This window comes from Drosophila elegans, unplaced genomic scaffold (assembly GCF_018152505.1).
Source record: "Drosophila elegans isolate 14027-0461.03 unplaced genomic scaffold, ASM1815250v1 contig_208, whole genome shotgun sequence".
NCBI lineage: Eukaryota > Metazoa > Arthropoda > Insecta > Diptera > Drosophilidae > Drosophila > Drosophila elegans.
Window position 1 is genome coordinate 25,474,386 of NW_024545578.1, and position 8,663 is coordinate 25,483,048.

Here is an 8,663-nt window from a genome sequence, read left to right on the forward strand (position 1 = left end):
GTCACTTTGGCACCAACAATCGGTTATTTCGATTTTCGAAGTTTGTACCAGCTGTGAGTGTTAAACTCACAACATGACATCGGGGCTCGCCTTAAACCAAATAGCCCAGGACGTCGAGTGCTTAACTAGTAATCTGGAAGCGTGAGTTCAAATCCCACGGCGCTGAACGTCATTTATATTTTTTTTTATTTTATTTGTTGTCTAAACTATTTCTTAGAATCAGGCAGAAATATAAAAAGATGACAAGGCAAACATGTGTACGTTTGTTTAAGTTTGACATTTAACAATTGCGAGTGTAGCCTAATTTTACGCTTCCCAACTCTCGCTAAACAAAATGTAAGTTTTTTTCAGGAAGATAATTAAATCATAATTAAATCATTAAAATTTAATTTAAAATACGAAAGCACGCAACCAGTTTGCAATTACAAACAACTGCGACGACTATAGCATATAGCTCCCAGAGGAACAATCGGAAAAATAAATTTAAAACAATTATAACTTAGCTGTTCTTAAATTTTTTTTTAGTTCTTCCACATGAAGAATGGTTAAATATTTCAGAATTACAATTTAAATTTAATCAAAATCGGACGACTATATCATATAGCTCCCATAGGAACAATCGGAAAAACAAATTAAAAAAATTATAACTTTGCTGTTTTTATACCCTTGCAGAGGGTATTATAATTTCAGTCAGAAGTTTGCAACGCAGTGAAGGAGACATTTCCGACCCTATAAAGTATATATATTCTTGATCAGCATCACTAGCAGAGTCGATTTAGCCATGTCCGTCTGTCCGACAGTTTCTACGCAAACTAGTCTCTCACTTTTAAGGCTATCTGCATGAAACTTTCTATTGCAGGTAGTATATAAGTCGACTATAGCATATAGATCCCATAGGAACAATCGGAAACATATATAAAAAAATGTTTAACTTTGCTGTTTTTGAATTTTTTTTTAGTTCTTCGACATATAGTAATGGTTAAATATTTTAGAATTACGGTTTAAATTTAATCAAAATCGGAGGACTATATCATATAGCACACATAGAAATAATAAATATATATAAAATAAATATCTAATAATTGAGCTGCAAATCATCATAGCTTCAATGTTTTTTAACATATACGCAAGTATTTAATTCTTGCAATAGCTGCAAGGGTATATGAACTTCGACTTGCCGAAGTTTGCTTTCTTTCCTGTTAAATTTTTTTTAGTTCTTCGACATATAGTAATGGTTAAATATTTCAAAATTACGGTTTAAATTTCATCAAGATCAGTCGTCTATATCATATAGCTCCCATGAAAACAATACAAATATATAAAAAAAAATTTTTTTAAATTCCAATTTTCTGAAGTTGCCAAAATTTGCTTCCTTTCTTGTTAGAATATATTTTTTTGGGGTAATATTGATACCACAATTTATTAAGGAATGTACTATTATGACCCTAAAATGATCCTAGAAATTCCTCACGTCAATACCATCTTTATACAAAATATGGTCAAATGGACCCTAAAATGAACCCAAGTGTAAGACAATGGATACGCAAAAATACACATTGATAATTTAAAAAATTTCATTTTGCCCCTGAAATAGGTGTCAGTTTCATGATCTTATTAAGAACTTTTTACCACTCAACAAAATCACATTGACACCTTATTAGGGCATATTGTCAAAATTTTTTTTGGGTGTAGTGATTAAATGTTTTTTATGTCAACAATTTTACGTTTTTTATGCCTATATGTTTAACAACAGCGAAGCTTTAATGGTTTCCCGCTAAGTTATTCGATCGTTCCCAATGCAGCTACATAACATCGTTGTTCGATAAATCTGAAATAATAAACCATTATACTATGTATAAAAGTACTTTCAAATCCCTTAAACTTGAACTTTATTGGTTATTCATATCGGAGCTATTCGATATAGTCGTGCGATTTTAATAAAACTAAAACCGTATTTACTCAGATTTCTATTAGATTCAAAAAAAAAAAATGAAAAACAGCTCTTGTGAATTAGACTACTTCAAAAACATGTGTCTCGATGGTGCTGCTTGGAGGGCGATAAACGTCTCTGCCCCTCATGCATGCATTCAAAGTTGGGTTTACATATTACAGCAGGCTGGATGCAGGAGAGAAAACAAACAAAAACAATGGAAACAGTAAAGTGCATTTTAAATGTTGTTGCTATCGATTTTCTCGGCGGGACAGAGGCAGGAAGATGGCTGCGTCTGAAGCGAGAGAGAGACGCAATGCATGTCGGTTTGCACACACATCCCCACTTCTGCATATATGGAGTAAATATAAAAAATGCAAATGTGCATGGACATAAAGCCCACCCCATCATCCTGCTCCGCAGCCCTTTGCATTGCCGAAACAGGCGGGTGTAACAGACCGAGGCCTGGTCCAGGGCCAGAGTCTCAGCCTTGAATGCACCCAAGTGATCTGCCAACGAGCACTCCTCCTGATGCCGGGCATATGCTCCCCGGAGGAGCGGACACCCTTTCTCCCTCTCCTGGACCCCTTGACAAGGCCTGGGTTCTGGAAAACGTCTAATGAAGTTGGAAGCCCCTTGTCAGCTGCCCCCGACTAGCCACTTCAAGCGGATGTGGATGTGGATGTGGTGGCTTTGGGGTGGCTGGTGGATGGCCGTTGTTTGATGTGTTTTCAGCAATTCAACCGCACACAGACGATTTCCAATTTGGGATGCACGTCCTGGACATGCATGCAGCATGCACACATCCTGCGTGCACAGTCAGGTGCAATATCCGCAACAAGAGAGTTCTGCATTTTTAAATAATATTGCCTGCCTTCGTTCGCGACCACGTCCTCCCCTCGATTAAAATTGCAAATGAATGGCCATTTCGGTGATGCAGTTTGCGGTCTGTGCTCAAAGGGTGGTCCAGTCGGAGAACTGAGGCCTAATGGGGAGATAGACGTAGCTGCGTCGACATGGCAACCGAAAACTTTTCTCCAGGCTCACAATTTACATTGATTAATGAATGCACGCCGAGTGCACTTCAGGGCGGGCGCTCTGTACTGCATCTAAAGCGATCAATGGCAGCGGCAGAGCCTGTCAACAACAACAGTTCTCCCTGCTTATATCATTGCGATTCCCATTGCCTTTGGCCACCTAGAGTTCTTGATGGAGCTTAATCGGGAAATCATCCATCAGATGACAAAAACCGGCAGAAGCTACCAGACAGGAAACCGGACTTTTGGACGCACGAATCGTCAAGCGGCAGATGAATATGGAAACTCGGATAATAGACGAGACGGACATTGATGCTTGTATGATATATGAATGAAAACAGTGGTTGGCGTTGGTCGGAAATGGGCCGAAAACTTAATTATGCAGCTGCAATGAGGATGCCACCACCGCTGAGATGTTTTTCTCCTGATACTCTTAAAAAGCCTCCCCCAATCCAGTAACCAGAAAAAAAAAATTAATTATCGATTTCCCATACCGGGAATTGAACCCGGGCCTCCCGGGTGAGAGCCGGGTATCCTAACCACTAGACAATATGGGATGGATGTTCTATAGTGGCTAAACTAGCAACACAAAGCACATGCTCTGTGCTATAAATAGATATTCAGCCACTGGGTGACTCGGGCACTTCGTGTTTATTATCGCCAATGTGGTTCTTGAGTCATTCTATACAAATTGAACAAAAGACAAAACTTACGGCAAAACACTGCAACAAAATTTAAAATGAAAGCATAAACTTACTAAGCTGCAATCGATATAAATGTACCTTAAATATTATATTGAAAATTAGCCCGTGCTCGAAAACGAAAACCACAATACAGTTGGAGCGCCTCCTCTCCCACTTGCTATGCAAATTTTAATGGAACTCAAGAAAGAAAGAAGAGAGGGTGAAAGCGGAGGGCTGTAGGATTGGGACACAGATCGAGCAGGGGTTGTTTTTTCGGAGTGTGGTGTGACTGACTGTGTGTGCCACTCGACATATTGAAGCATGTTAATTAAAAACATTTTCATTTATTAAGAGAGCATTCCACCGGCATCAGAAAGGCTCGTCAGGAGTGAAGGTGAACGAGCCGGAGGCACCTCCAGTTGCTGCAGAACCCTTGCCATAGGAGCTGAAGGAAGCTTACCAGCAGTGCCGCCTGTTGACAAGGATCTGTACTTTTATTACGTCATCATAGTTCTTGCAGTTTCAGGCAAGCATTATGGTAATCCATGGCCAGGCGCAAATTAATCACATGTTCATAAATGTTTTTTTACCCGCTACTCGTAGATTAAAAGGGTATGTTGTTTTCGTTAAGAAGTATGTATCAGGAAGAAGGAAACGTTTTCGACCTCATAATCTATATATTATGTCAAGAAACTTGAAAACAAAATGTATTTTTTTAATTTTCATGCAAAAAACGCCTTTAGTTAAGTTTTTACAATATTTATTTAATGCAGAACTATATATCGAATATTTTTATTGAGAACGTGAAAAAATAATAACAAAACAACGAAACGGAGAAATATATATAAAAAGAGAAAAAAAAATATAAGTTTATCCATTTTTGCCTCTGTCAAGAAAAATTGGAAAATAGATTTTGGGATCCTAAAACATATGTATATATTCAAACATATGTATATTCAAACAAACAAGGACAAAAGTTTTCATTTTAAGAATGTAGTCTATATCTTGATTTTTGAATATCCTTTGAACGGATCCGAATAAGATGACTGAGGTGTCATTGGAAGCGTATTTAGAGCCAGAATATAACCACCCAAAAAAAGTTGGACGTTCTGCTCCACCGACTTTTTGCACCGGCCTTTTTTTTCTAAATCGGACTGTTCTTTGCTGATTCTTACTATTGCGGCTATATAGCAGTCTCCTTGCGCACATTATCCGGTGCTCATAATCACAACACGATTAAATCATATGCGTATATGTCTAAAAACATTGAAGCTACACTAAGAAAATTCTTTGACTTTAGGACTTGCCTTTATTTGAGTCTTGCCCTAAATTTGTGTCTTCCATACAAAATATAGGAAAACATGCCTTGTGTTCCGTTTTAGGTCATTTTTTCCTTAAAGAAATTTATTCCTAAATTAAAGGAATTTTAATTTCTGAGTGTATGATGATTCTCAGCTCAATAATTCGATCGTTCCTATGGCAGCAATTCTGAATTATTAAAACATAGACCAAAAGAATTTAAAAACAAGAAAGGAAGCAAACTTCGGTAAACCGAAGTTCATATACCCTTGCAGCTATTGCAAAAATTAGATATTCTTTAAAACATTAAAATTATGATTGGCTTGCGTGTATGTTTAAAATCATTGAAGCTATGATGATTTGCAACTCAATATCAATAATATGATATCGCTATCCGATTTTAATAAAATTAAAACTGTCAAATTATTAATTAGTCAAAAAAAATGTCTTAAAATAATTATCAAAAACAAGAAAGGAAGCGAGCCGAAGTTCATATACTCTTAAGACATTAAAATTATTATTTACTTTCGTGTATATTTAAAAACATTTAAACTATGATGATTTGCAGCTCAATTATTTGAGTTTCTATGGCAGCTATATGATATCGTTTTCCGATTTAATAACATTAAAAGCGTAATTCTGAACTGTCAAATACTGTAATAATCAAAAAGAATTTCTAAAAAAATTGCAAATTAAAAAAGTTAAATTTTTTTTCAATTTTGTTTTTATTTTTATTGTTTCCATGGGAGCTTTATGTTATAGTCGTCCGATTTTGATGAAATTTAAAACGTAATTCTGAAATAGTTAACCAGTACTATATGTCGAAGAACTAAATAAAACTTTAAAAAAACAGCAAAATTATAATTATTTTAGTATTTTGTTTCAGATTGTTCCTATGGGAGCTATATATATATATATATATATTTGTTCGACTTTGATGAAATTTAAACCGTAATTCTGAAATACCTAACCATTACGATATGTCGAAGAACTAAAAAAAAATTAAAAAACAGCAGTTATTATTTTTGTTCACTTATCTTTCCGATTGTTCCTATGGGAGCTATATGCTATAGTCGTCCGATCCGGCTAGTTCACACTTATATACTGCCTGCAATAGAAAGCCAACTTTTGGGAAAGTTTTATGCAAATAGCTTTAAAACTGAGAAGGACATGGCTGTATCGACTCTCATAGTGATGCTGCTAATCAAGAATATATATACTTTATAGGATCGGTAATGTCTCCTTCACTGCGTTGCCAACTTCAGACTGCAAGAGTATACATAGAATGCCGAGATGGGGGATTCGAACTAGTGCTGCTCAGATTTACTGCTCTGATTTCTGGTCAGGCAACTTAGCCGCTAGGCTTCCATTAATCGGCTCAGTTAAATACTTCTTTCTTGATCTCAAAGGCGATTTCTCCTTTAAAACCTAATGAATGACGTAGCTGAGCCGAACGCCATTTGAGCTTTCGGCAAAGTCATCCTATTGACATCGTTGACTTCGCATTTAACCGTTCTTTTATTTCGAATTGCTTTTGTAAGTCAAAGGCTGGTTTTCTATTTTTGAGGGATATTCTATGGAACTCAAACCAAATTCACCTTTAAAAACTAAACAATTTTTGTTACTGTTGTCGTTCGAAAAAAATCAAAATTAAGTCTTTTTCCTATTTTAAGAAAGTTTTTTTCTTAAAAGCTTACAATCAGAAAAGATTTCCATTTTTAATTACAGTTTTTTCTTGAATCAAGAGATGCTAGAGGTGTACGAAATTTCGATAGATAGATTTACGGAAAATGTAAAGCTATCATTATCGCGTTAAAATCGGTGGCATGCCATCACTTACAGAAAGCACGCGCATTTCATAGTTTTTTGATAGTGCAAGTGCAAGTGAAAAGTTTTGGAGACAATTAAACCTGCAAGTAAGTACTACGAAATAACTTTTTCCGCATTTAACTGCTTATTTTTTATAACGGATTTAAACAAGATATTTTCCTGGTCGCCACTTATTTACATTCATACACACATACATATGCAAATAAGCAAATAGTTAAAAATCCCATTAAAATAAATTTTCCTTTTTAGGTCATGTTTCCTAATATTTTAGGTCATTCTCTCACTTTTTAGGTTCAAATTGAGCTAAAAATCATCACGGCTTTAATGTTTTTAAACATATACGTATATAAATCAAAATTTTTACACATAGAAAGTTTTTCAAGTTTATTGCAATTAATCCTACTCAATAAAAATCCAAGATCAAAAATTCTCAGTTAGAGTTCAATTTACTCAGTTCGAGTAAAAATTTTCAAGAACGAAAAAACTCAAATTGAGGATATAAGTGATTTTTATACCCTTGCAGAGGGTATATTATTTTCAGTTAGAAGTTTGCAACGCGGTGAAGAAGACATTTTCGACTCTATAAATTATATATGTTCTTGATAAACAGCACTAGGAGAGTCTATCCGTCTGTCCGTCCGTTTCTACGCAAACTAGTCTCTCAGTTTTAAAGCTATCTGCAATAAACTTTCAGGCGTGTATTAATTAAGAATTAATTTATGTTGTCGGAACTTCAGTTTTAGTAATTTATTTAAACTTCGAGCTCTAGCATCTATATTAGGACACCGATTCTAATAACATGAATAAGAAAGTTGAAGATCTATTTCTAGTGAAATCGGTTAACAGAACTGGAGATAAAAATAAATTTGACCTGAAAACATGTGAAAATCGTTATAACACTTAAAATGAAATATGGTACCACACCGAAAATTTTGAGTGTCATTTTTTGAATGGGAGTCCACCTGCACCCAAAAATCAAGGTTTGATCTCTAGAGGATTAAATCGACTTAAAGTTGTAAACTAGGGTAATTCGAGGAAGTATTACTTTATTCCTTATTTACACATTTAACAAAAAACAATCTTAAATTGAGGATATTTATACTTGAATTTATAATTTTAAAAAAATGTTCTCATAATGAGACAAACTGTATTTAAATTCCGTGGTCTAGCTAACGGAGATGTCCGCAACAGGCAGCCGACTTCCAAGGTATCGAAGTCCTGAGTTCACTTCGAGTTTTTAGATTTGTGTTTTTTTTTGTTTGTTTTTATTTTTTGTTTACTAATGTTTACCATTTCCAAATTCGCCTTTTGAAAGAAAATTACTGTGGATTGTTTGGTCTTTGACAAGTTAGAAGGTTCGTGAAGCAGTGGTTAAGGCTTACATCTAGAGCTCGTAACGGTCCCGGGTTCAATTCTCAGGCGAGGCTTGTGCGAAAATGAATTCATAAATAAAACTATTTACTTTAACAAGTTAAATTAAAATGAAAAAATTACTTTTGTATTTGAGTCTGAGTTTTTCTCAAACTGAGTAAATTGAACTCAAACTGAAAATTTTTGGTTTTGGATTTTTTAGTACTAAAATGAACTTGATTGGGCTTAGTACTGACAGTTAAGCAATCAGACTTGTGGACAGCTCCACCGATCATACCGTATGTCAAATCATTTATTCAATAAGGTTTTTAAGTTTTTAAGCCCGTTACTCGTAGGGCAGGTAGGTGATTTGACCAGGATTAATAGCCGGGTCGATTTGGCTATTTCCGTCTGTCTGTCCGTTCGTATTAACGTCGAGGTCTTAAAAACTATAAAAGAAAAAGAGATTTTTCTTTTGGAAGCCAAAAACATTTTTAAAATCGAGCTATTATTTTAGAAACTATTAAGACTTTG

The 8,663-nt window shown here is 35.1% G+C and overlaps 1 non-coding gene across 1 annotated transcript; it reads right to left on the reverse strand.

Moving 5' to 3' along the window:
- Window positions 1-3,452: 3,452 nt before the first annotated feature.
- On the reverse strand, window positions 3,453-3,524 carry Trnae-cuc. Its single transcript has one exon. It is a non-coding gene; the product is annotated as a tRNA-Glu (tRNA).
- Window positions 3,525-8,663: the final 5,139 nt, after the last annotated feature.